Raw genomic sequence first — 10,888 nt, 5'->3', positions numbered from 1 at the left:
CGGACCGCGAGATCGTGACCTGGCTGAAGTCGGACGCTTAACCGACTGCGCCACCCAGGCGCCCCGACTTGCTGCTCAATTTGAGCTGAGTTCCCACTAAGCAAACGCCTGGCAAGCTGCCCCCGCAGGCAGGCAGGAATGTGGGTGTTAGAGCTGGTTTTGCATATATATATCTTTTTTTTTTTTTTTAAACCAACTGCTGGACCCAGGCAGGGAGAATGCACGAAATCAGACCCGAGAAATTCTCTCTCAAAAGCATCCTGGGAGACCTGCGGTCAGGGAAGAAGCCATCACCATGTGACTGTGTCTCTTTGTCTGCCATTCTGCCGGAGGCGTGGTGCTTGCTAGGTCCCGCTCTGTCATTTGGGCCATCTCACCACACCTCTGCAGCTCTCCCATCGCCTGGGACCTGGGCATGAGCAGGTGGAGCCCCTGGCAGCCGGGAGGAAATTATTTTACAATTCTACTATTATTTCCTGGCTTCGCAATCCTCTTAAACAGCGTGGCCTCTAGAGTTAACAGCTGGCCGACCACCAAGAAGCCACAGTAATTCAAATCACGTCCTCCCCGTTCACATGGCTGCCCATGGAATGGTTCTGCAAGGAAGGATACAGTTTTCTCGACCCTGGGAGGGTCCCTAGATGAGTCTGAAAATTAAACTGACAAGGACAAGGACGGATTCACATCTGCCTTTCATTTTTGAGTTATACTCCAGCACACACGTTAGTAGATTCTGTTTTGGAGGACAGCTGTGGTACAGAGAAAGGCATACACTGAATTTTTGCATGGACGGGGGAGCCTTCCCAAGAGAATGAAGACCCAAAGGAGTGACAAGAGCAGGAGCCTTTTATACCTTTTAGACAAAGAACCAGTAAGTTTGTGAAGAATCGATAAGACAAAAGGGTTTGGGCTAGAGGTAGCAAATGGTGAAGAAGTAACTAGGAAGGTAAGAATGAGTTTGACAAGGTTTGTATGGATTTCTTGGCCCCCAATTCCCTGTCTCTACTGATAAAAATGTCTTCCCTCTGGGGCGCCTGGGTGGCGCAGTCGGTTAGGCATCCGACTTCAGCCAGGTCACGATCTCGCGGTCCGGGAGTTCGAGCCCCGCGTCAGGCTCTGGGCTGATGGCTCGGAGCCTGGAGCCTGTTTCCGATTCTGTGTCTCCCTCTCTCTCTGCCCCTCCCCCGTTCGTGCTCTGTCTCTCTCTGTCCCAAAAATAAATAAACGTTGAAAAAAAAAAATTAAAAAAAAAAAAATGTCTTCCCTCGCCCTGGCACCAGAAATATACCCTTCACACAGAAGTTTTATGACCTGTTACAGGGAAGAAAGGAGAGGAGGGTTGAGATGTGGGGCTCAGACCTTCAATAGAATAACAAATTCTGGTGGATCCTAACAATGAAACACTAAAAAAACAAAACCAAAAACAAAAACTGGTCGGCAATAAAAGGAATGAACTATCGACATACCAGAGGACACAGATGCTTCTCAAGATAATTATGTGTAGTGAAAGAAGCCAGATACAAAAGAGTACGTGCTCTGTGATCTCATTTATATAAAACTCTAGAAACCATGAACTAGTCTCCGGTGATAGAAGGCCGTTGGGTTACCGTGTGAGGATCAGTGGGCAGAGAGAGGCAGGAAGGCCGGGCTGCAAAGGGGACACAGGAAATTGTTTGAGGGTGATAGATACGTTCATCTTGATAATGGTGATGGCTTCACGGGTGTGTGTATGCATCAAAGCAAACCAAATTGGACACTTTACGTGTAGAGTTCACTGTGTGTCAGTTACACCTACGCAAAGCTGTTAAATGTACATATATATGCACACACACAAACACACACACATTATGTGAAAAATAAAGCGAGATAAGAAAGGTAGGACATGCTGGGGGCAGACAGTGCTATTGGTGGCTGGGTCAGAGAAGGTCTTAGTGCTCAGGGGAGTTGGAGCAGACATGAGAACTAACCATGGGGCCGTGTGGGGAGAGAACATTCCACGTAGAAGGAAGACAAAGTGCAAGGCCATGTGCGAGCAAGCTGCTAGACCTGGCTCATGTCTCTGAGTTCGGAAATGGCTCAGAAATGAGTTAAGGCATCAAGATCTGGACAAAAGAATTGCCCCAAGGTTCACATACAGTTTTGCACCTGCCCTGACCACCCAGGTAGAGCCCATGTCTTTAGCCTGAGCCTGGCTTCTTCTTCTTTTTTTTTTTTAATTTGAGAGAGAGAGAGAGAGAACGTGAGTGCACAAGTAGGGAGAGGAGTAGAGGGAGGGAGGGAGAGAGAGAGAGGGAAAGGGAGAGAGAGAGTCTTAAGCAGAGTCCATGTTCAGCAGGGATCACAACGCGGGGCTCAAACCCATGATCCTGGGACCATGACCTGAGCCAAAATCAAGGGTCAGATGCTCAACCGACTGAGCCACCCAGGCCTCCCAAGCCTGGCTTCTTAACATCAGCTCAGGAATCTGCACCAAGATTCTCATTCAAGAACTCAGAGATCTGTTTGACCCCATCTTCTCTGAAATGGGCAGGCAGCCTGATTCTACTTGCAAATTCATGACCAAGAATGACTTGTGTCTAACAAAGTACAGACCTCAGAGTAGAAAGAATAAACACTAAGCATCTGCTAAGTTCCAGGCACTGTTCTAAAAGCCTAATGTGTATTATCTCATTTAATCTTGACCCAACCCAGCAAGGTAGATACTATTAGTATTCCTATTTCACACGTCTAGCAACTGAGGCAGACAGAAGATAAGCAACATGCCCAATTAAGAGGCAGGGCCAAGACTTGACCCCAGGCAGTAACCCTTGAGCCATCCCTCATAAATACCCACATGTGGCCTCACAGAGTGTTGCAAATCCCTGACTCTTACTCAGTAGCCCCATATCTGCCTCCACTGGCCTGGTCTAGGCCTGTCCCCGTACATGGCTACGATGACTTCCACATTTAGGGAAATCTATGGACTGAGCTGTGTCCCCCTAACATGTCTATGTCGAAGCCCTAACTCCCAATGTGATGGTATTTGCAGATGTGGCCTTTGGGACGCAGTCAGGGTTAGATGAGGCCATGGGAATAGGACCCTCGTGGTGGGATTAGTGCCCTTATGAGAAGACACAGCAGAAAGCTTGCTCACCATATGTAGAGACACAGCAAGACGGCAGCTGTATGCCAGCCTGGAAGAGGGTTCTCCTCAGAACCCCCCATGCTGGTATCTTTATCTCAGACTCCAGCCTCTGGAACTGTGAGAAATGAATTTCTGTTGGGTAAGCCCCCCAGCGTGTGGAATTTCTGAGCTGACTAACGCAGGCAGGGTCAGGTGGACCAGGCCGGGTCCAACCCCCTCTCACAGGTCCAGCTCATTCTTGGGTTCATCTGGGGCTCAGGTGTGGCCTGGAGGAGGTACTCAGGTTGGCCTTCCCACCCATATGAGGGGGGCTCGGGCTGAGGTCTGGGCTGAGAGTTTGAGATGCTGGGACTGGACCAACCTTGCAGGACTCAGAAGAAGGGAGAGGGCAATCCAGGCAGTTCAGAAGCGATTAGAGTCTGGAGGCAGGCAGAGAGGAGGTTCGGGGTCCAAGTAGCCCAGAGAACTAAGAGCAAGACGAGGAGGGCGGGTGGAGGCAGAGGCAAGAGAAGCCCCCAGGTGTGATGGGGCAAAGGTGGAAGTAAATTTCATGGAAGCCCTTGGCTAAGTGCACGAGAGGCGGAAAATAGGGGTGTGCTGGCCAAGACAAAGACACATGTTCCCAAACCAAACTTTGTTCTTAGTGCCTCCCCACCCCCACTCCCAACCCCCTGCCCTGCACCTCTCCCTTCAGAGGTGGAGCAAAGCCCATGCCAGGACTCACAGGGCCTGACTGGTTCCCCCTTTTCCCTCAAGGAGCTGTCTGCCCTTGCCAAGTACCTTCTTCACGATGTCCCCCTTTAAAGAGGGCGTCGGTCAAATGATTGCTAATACTAACGCCGTGATTTTTCCATCAGCGAGACTCCCCATCGCGTCGATCATCAGAAGCGTTGGGTCACGACTCTGATTACAAATTAAGACGGAACCCCAGTTGGCCCAAAACTCCCCTAGTGTTACTGGTCTGCTCTAAATCCTCAGAAGGTGTTGATGGAGTGGCATTTACAAAGATATTTAGCACATGTCCAACTTCCAGTGATGAGTGCACCTTTCGCTGCCCTGACGTCTTGGGAGGGGCTCTTGGATCAATCTGTCACCTGCTCCCAAACTAGCATTGATTTGCCCCGGGAGCCAGCACCGTGGGGGGAAGCAATGGCCCAAATCCAGCCCCCAGGAAAAGATGAGCGTCCCACAGTGTGGCTCCCATAACCATGCACACACTTACCTAACCAAAGTCAAAACCAGAATGTCAGGACAGGCTGTGGATTCTCAGCACGGAACTATCACCCTGGGGACTGAATGGGAGTTTCTCATCAGACCCTCAGGACTCATTCAAGAAATGCTCCAGGCGAGGTCTGAGGAATCAGTGGAATGCTGAATTCATTCAAGAAGAATGCCATCTGGGCTCCGTGCTGGGAACACAGAGGCCTTCGCGGTGCCGAAAGTTCTCCCAGTCACCCTTAAGACTTATTACACCTACTTAAGCTCGAGGGAACACGAAGTTCACAAAATGCTTTCCTACCTCGGATAAAATGCCTTTTCTGTCTTAGCCAAGACATAACAAGATTCAGTCATCTTTATTTCTACCCCATGGTTCCTTGATGAAACACGTTAATTATATTTTATCCTCCGAGAGGGAAATAGCGGGGGGGCGGGGCTATTATGCCAAACTCTGCTATCCTTCTTACCTCCAAGTTGCCCTATTTTTTTTTTTAAATCAGTTCCAAAATTAAGTTCATTGTGGGGCTATGTTCAAATTGCATAAAATAACTATTATTTACAGACTATTCTAAATTCTTTGCACGTGTTGGTTTCCTCCCCATACCAATCCTATGAAGCAGGTACTATCGTTATCCCCATTTTGCAGATGAGAAAACTGAGGCTCAGAGAGGCTAAGTAACTTGCCCCAGATGGTACAGTTTGTAAGATCTGGGATTTAAATCCAGACAACTTGGCTTCAGATCCTTGCTCTCCATGGTGCAAATAACCTCCTGTCCTTTGTGAGCAAAGTTGATGGTGACAATTCTACTGTTAACAGGATATGTGCCTTGAAGCGTTTCTTTCGGGAATAGAGATATTTTTAACTGATTTTCCTATTCTTATTTGCCCAGACTCTTTCTCGACCAACAATGCATGTGTTTTAGATGTTTGGCAAGGAGCTTGGTTTTCCCTGGGTGATCGTGTACAGAAAGAGGGTGATGACCTCCAGGAACCAAAGTCTTTGGCTCAGACAACAAGCACGTATTGACAACTCTTTCTACACACCAGAGACGCTTCGGGAATATAACACAGTGTCCCAGCGCTCCTGGGGGCTGTCCACCTAGACACGAGGAATAACTAAAAAGGCTAAGACATCATTAAAGTCACAGATTCCACCATCTAAAAAAAACCATCCAAACAGGGTTTCGGGTATAAACATGTATGAGAAAAACAGCTTCAACTTCTCCGTGTGGGTCGCTGCTCACCTGTTAAATGTCCACGTCTTTCCTATCTTTGAAAATCCACCACTGATTCGAACACTTTTCAAAACCATTCATACAAAACGATCCCGGCTCTAAATACAGCTACTACAAGCTAGGGCAGAGTGGTTCTTTCAGAGTGATTCCGGAACCATGCTGCTTGCAGGGAGCGGGCAGGAAAATGATATTAATTACTAACTAGTTAGCATTTGTTACAAGCCTAACACGCACGTTGCTGACCATTCTGCGTGAAGAATCTCACTTAAACCGTCCCCCGAAATCATTTTATGAAGACACCACAGCACAGAGAAGTTCACGGACTCGCTCGAGGCCACACAGCTAATACGTCGCAGGGCACGACAACCGCAGAAATGTGGGCCTGGAGGAAGAACCTGGAGAAGTGTGTCGTCATTGACAAGCACGTGAGGCTGCGGGGATCAGAAATAACAGAAATCCCGGTCCCTGCTGCCCCTACGAGCTGACCTGCCAACGAAGAAGGGAGGACAGAAGCGAGGCCGAAGGCACTAGCTTCACACAGCCAATATCGACCAGATGGTGAGCAAAGAGTCCTGTCCTCACGGAGCTTTGTCCAGTCAGGACACAGACAGAAGCCAAATGAAAGCTTAATGGGCAGGGAAACAACATTGCGTTAGTGCTGACCGCGGCCTCAAAGAAGGCCTCTGGGAAAGTTCCTCTGGGGTGGAAACAGCAGGGAGAGAGTGACCTACTCCAGAAAAGAGCAGCTGTTTTCAGGAGTCAGGGCTTTGTCCCCGAAGCTCCCGGGCATCTGAGTGCTGTGCTGTCCCCTGCAGGGAAGGGACCAGTGGGCCTGGAGAACCACAGTGGGAGAGGGGCCGAGTCCTTTGTGGTGGGGAGGGCAACGTTTAGCAACGTAGCAATGTCCAACGTTTAGCAGCATCCTTAACCTCTACTCAGTAGCACCCCTTCCAGCTGTGACAGTCAAAAATATCTCCACACATTGCCAAATGTCCCCTGGGGGTAAAACACAAGTGACCCAGGAAACCTTCATATCGATTTTTCCATCAAAATCTCGAATAATCGATATCCGGTTTGAGGCATAATTGGAAAAATCTTCCTTGCCTCCTTGCCCCCTTGCCTCCCAGGCCGCCCAGGTGAACTCAGCTGGTATTTTGGGAGCCAGGGCTACGTTATCACAGAAGTCAAGGTCGGCAAATGGCAACAACAAAAATTTATTGTTTCACAGTTCTGGAGCCTGGAAGTCCAAAATCAAGGTGTGGGCAAGGCCATGCTCCCTCTGAAGGCTCTAAGGAAGATTCGCCTCGCCCCCTCCTAAGCTTCTGGTGGCCGTGGTGGTGGCGGTGGGCAGTCCTCACATTTCCTGGCTCGCGGCCGAATCACTGCGGTCTCTGCCTGTCTTCCCACAGCTATTTCCCCCCTGTCTGTGTCTGTTTTCTCCTTTTTATAAGAACACCAGTCATGGTATTAAACCCCACATTAATCCATGGTGATGTCACCTTAATTCAAATGACTACAGCTAAAGACATCGTATTTCCAAATAAGGTCACATTCTGATGTTCCAGGTGAACATGAATTTGCAGGGGAGGGGTGGGGGCGAGGGGGGGACGCTATTAAACCCATACACATCATGAGCAGATTGGCTCATGGTGACTGTGCAGTTCTCCTGGCCATCGTCCCCACCACCAGGTCATCTGTAGGGGTGAGCTGAGGAGGGCAGCCCCCCCCCTCCATCCACACTTGCCTGCCCAGTCCACCCACCCTCCCTCCTGCCTCTCTGGTAATCTGTGCTCTCTCAGCACAGCGGGACTTGATCATGACCATGGAGAGGCCTCCTTGCCGTGGAGAGGAGTGTCTCGCCCTAGGTGTGGGTTCCTGGACAGATTTTTATCTGTTGTTCACCTGTCTTTCTTTGAACCGTGCTCCTGACAGACCACAATTCCTCTTTTGTATACACACTCCTTCCAACTTGCTTTCTCTGAGGTAGAAAACATCCATTTGCATTTCCTCCCCACCCCCACGTCTTTTGGAAAAACAAAAAAACCAAAAAAACGTTTTCACGGCACAGCGCCAATCATGCTGTTATTGATGTCTCTGTCCCCTGGAATGCTTTCCCCGCTTTCCATTCCCCTGCCTGCCAAGCACACTTGACCTGTGGTATGTAAAGGTCACAACAGCACTGATCAATCTCCTCCAAGTGTTCTCACTTGTCCAAAGTACACGGTGTTACAAGATTAGAGGGGTATGAGAGGAGAACACGGGAGGACCCAGAGGCACTCTTGCCCGGTTGAGGAAAGGGGGAAGATCAGTAGGCCGATTAATTAGCTCCTGGCCACAAAGCAGAAATGCAGATCAGGGTTACCATCCCAGAAAAAAAAAACAAAAACAAAAACGTGGGAAACACAGGAACAAGAGCTTTTCAGTACCTAAGAGTGCAGATTTAATGACCCAAAGACTAAACTCAGGTAGATGTTTAAAAAGTACTTTCCTTTGGGGAACTATGAGTTAATCTGGTGGCTTCTGGTGACCTCATAATGGCAAGAAAATTTGAGACCAGCATTATAACTAACAACCCACTTTAAATCTTTGAAGGGCGTTTGCACAAAGTAACATTCATTTTCCTAACCGGCACTTAACATACTGATAGAAGTCAAACTGCTTTGCAGGTGAATGTTTTAGGATGTAAGGAATTTTTCATCCTGGGCAATTACATTGGAATCATCTGGGGTCCAGACTGCGTTAGTCAAAGTTGAAGGCCAAGCATTAGGGGGTTTTAAAAATTCCCTAGGTCATGTTAATGGGCAGCTATGGCCCAGAACTGCTGTAAAAAGTTAGAACGTTCAAAGCTCATTTACTACTAAACACAAAAATGCAACCACATCTGTTAGTGCATGGCCTCACTAAAATTCCTTATACCAGGACCGAATGCTTTTCCCAGTTGGAGGGTTACTTTTCCAAATGGCAGAATAGGAGTCTGGAAAGAATACATTCTGTCATCTCAAGTCTTGATTTGTTCCAGCCCCGCTGGACTTCTGCGAAGAGAATGAGGACTCCCTTCCCCGTCCACAGCTCAAGTTCTCTTCCTAAATTTCTCTTCCCATTTTAACCGGCCTGCCTGCCCCGGGGTGTCATCTTGGCCTTCTCATCCCTCCATCCCTTAACTCCCTTACCCTACAAACACAGGTTTTCCCTACATTTCTGGTCCTGTAGAAATAGCAAATAACAAACCACAATTCTTAAATGGCATTCCATAAGTAAAAGAATATTCATTAAGCCTCTCTTCTGGCTAAAAACGTGGGTATAATATTTTAGCTTAGTGCGAGACTAAAATTAATCAATCAAGAAATACGGATTGAATGTTCAGGGGGACAATGGCAAGAGTGGAAAACGTACAAAGAAGTAGGTAGCATGTAGATACTCAAGGATCTTACCATTTAGAACAGGGATTGGCAAACTATGGCCCACAGACCAAATCTGGCCCCCTACTTGTTCCTGTAATTAAAGTTTTATTGGAACACAGCCATACCCCTCCCCCCCCTCCCCCGCACACACACAAAAAAACCATATTGTCTGTGGCTGCTTTTATACTATGATGGCAGAGCTGAGTATCTGTGAGAGAGACCATCAGGCCTTCAAAGCCTACAATATTTACTACCTGGCCCTTTATAGAAAAAGTTTGCCGGGCGCCTGGGTGGCTCAGTCAGTTAAGCATCCAACTTCAGCTTAGGTCATGATCTTGCAGTCTGTGAGTTCAAGCCCCGCATCGGGCTCTGTGCTGACAGCTCAGAGCCTGGAGCCTGCTTCAGATTCTGGGTTTCCCTCTCTCTCTGCCCCTTCCCTGCTCACACACTGTCTCTCTCTCCCTCGAAAATAAATAAACATAAAAAATAATCAGAAAAAGTTCGCCAATGCTGATCTAAATTAACAACACATATATGTATGGTATATATACAACATCTCTCCACTCATCCTCCTAACAAATATTTATGGTGCACTGTACCACTCCTTAGGGGATACACTAGTGTGAGACAGAGAAGTCTCCCGCACCTTGGAGGCCCAAATCTACCGAACTGTCAATCCTGAGCAATAAATAAACACCAAAGGGGGGCCTGTGCAAAAGAGAAGAGAATGTCTGAGGCTAGACAGAGCCATGGGTAGCTAGAATTACTGTGAACCGTAGAGATGGATTCTAAGTGGAACGGGATGAAGAGGGGGGAGGGGAAGGCCTTGGCAACACTGGAAGTGGACTTGAGGTTTGATGAGGGCATACACAACGTTTATGCTGTTCATCTCTACTCCCAGCATTATGCAAAATGGCTGCCACTACAGTTGCTTGATGAATAATGTTTAAAGAATTACATGGCAGGGGCGCCTGGGTGGCTCAGTCGGTTGAGCGGCCGACTTCGGCTCAGGTCATGATCTCACGGTCCGTGAGTTCGAGCCCCGCGTCGGGCTCTGTGCTGACAGCTCGGAGCCTGGAACCTGTTTCGGATTCTGTGTCTCCCTCTCTCTGACCCTCCCCCATTCACGCTCTGTCTCTCTCTGTCTCAAAAATAAATAACCATTAAAAAAAATTAAAAAAAAAAAAAAAAGAATTACACGGTAGATGAATAAACGAGCATCTTGAATACCAGGTTAGCTATTCTGTAAGACAGCTGAGTCAAGGATTTCCAACGTGATAAAGTGATCTCTGGGAATACTTTGAAACAAAAGAGTGGATACGAAGATAAGGAAGCGAGTGTTTATTGAATAACTACTACACAGCAAGAACTTGACGAGCATAAAATCATTTAATTCTCTCAGCACTCCTTTTATTTTGCAGATCAACAAATTTAGTTTGGGAGAGGTTAAATAACTGGCTAAGGTCACACAGACAGAAAACAGTAGAGTCAGAATTCAAACCCAAGTCTATCAGCACATGCGCATGCCTCCCAGTCACGTTCACACCACGCTCTGCAGACCTTGGACTCCTCACAGTCCCCATAAGGAACACTGTGACCAATTCAGTAACAACTGGGGATCAAGAGCAAAGACTCTCCACCCACCGTCAACCAAAGCAGTTCTCATTTTCTCTGCCTCACACATGGAGCTTCCTGATTTCATCCGAATAGTTCTTGGGGAAACAAAAAAGAATAGAAACCACTATGCTAGACCATACGACTTCCTACAATAAAGCCAGAAGGCATGGTTTTCAGCCTTCTGTGCATCACCAATGGGCTGTGGGTTCATGGCCAGCCACTCCTTCTTCCTTCCATTGCTACGCAAGACAGATTGAATGACTGACAAAACCATGTTGTGTTTCTTGACTTTC

General features: G+C 47.9%; 1 protein-coding gene and 1 long non-coding RNA gene across 8 annotated transcripts in view; one reads left to right on the top strand and one right to left on the bottom strand.

The window, feature by feature from the left end:
- LOC121032876 (uncharacterized) overlaps positions 1-5,625 on the top strand; it is a 26,848-nt gene extending 21,223 nt beyond the window's left edge. The window contains exon 3 of the long non-coding RNA XR_005791569.1: positions 5,233-5,625. This is a non-coding gene — a long non-coding RNA (uncharacterized LOC121032876). The remainder of the gene's footprint in view (positions 1-5,232) is intronic.
- ALPK2 (alpha kinase 2) overlaps positions 1-10,888 on the bottom strand; it is a 123,805-nt gene that overhangs the window by 92,383 nt on the left and 20,534 nt on the right. The gene's annotated exons all lie outside the window — the stretch shown is intronic.

Source organism: Herpailurus yagouaroundi, unplaced genomic scaffold, assembly GCF_014898765.1.
Source record: "Herpailurus yagouaroundi ecotype Mexico unplaced genomic scaffold, PumYag 142, whole genome shotgun sequence".
Lineage (NCBI taxonomy): Eukaryota > Metazoa > Chordata > Mammalia > Carnivora > Felidae > Herpailurus > Herpailurus yagouaroundi.
The sequence above is the reverse complement of the archived record's forward strand: the minus strand, read 5'-3'. Positions and strand labels throughout refer to the sequence as shown.